Here is a 660-nt window from a genome sequence, read left to right on the forward strand (position 1 = left end):
CTTGGTCTCCTTCTGTATTGTGACAATTATATACCTCTCCATACATTTTTCTTTTTTTGACAATACATTACTATTAAATTGTTATATTCAATGAATATTATGGTATGGTAATAAATCTTGAAATGACGACAATAATACATTTAATTAAAAAAAATTATATTAATAAGTGTCCCAATTACAATGAACATTTTTTTTTTAATATTAAAAATATAATACAAATAAAAATATCTATTTTTTTTAAAGCATTACTATAATATTGTTATATTTCATGAACATTGTTTATATGCATACATTACATGCGCCGCTCACAGGCTCTGTTTTCTGCGGGCTGTGTCTGACTCTGTGCTGCTTGCTGTAATTTAATTGGATGATTTTGCCTAGTTGTGTTTCTGCTTGTCAGCTCCTATCTGCAGAAATTTCTGTGGAGAAATCACTGGATGGTTTCCATCATACATAACTTACCCATAACTTATGCCATATGTGCCGCTGGCCAAAAACAGCTGTCCTTTTCACCTGCTAATATCAGCGGTGCAGGCCGGATCTCACGGTCAGAGGAGTGTGTGTGCTGGAGCCTCTATCTCTGGGACGATGGTGTTTGCTGGTACAGCAGAAGTTCATCTGCGGAGTCGATGTCTGTGTGAGTGGAAGCAGAGCTCGCCG

The sequence above is a fragment of the Sinocyclocheilus rhinocerous genome, unplaced genomic scaffold, assembly GCF_001515625.1.
Source record: "Sinocyclocheilus rhinocerous isolate Xijiao unplaced genomic scaffold, SAMN03320098_v1.1 scaffold147, whole genome shotgun sequence".
NCBI lineage: Eukaryota > Metazoa > Chordata > Actinopteri > Cypriniformes > Cyprinidae > Sinocyclocheilus > Sinocyclocheilus rhinocerous.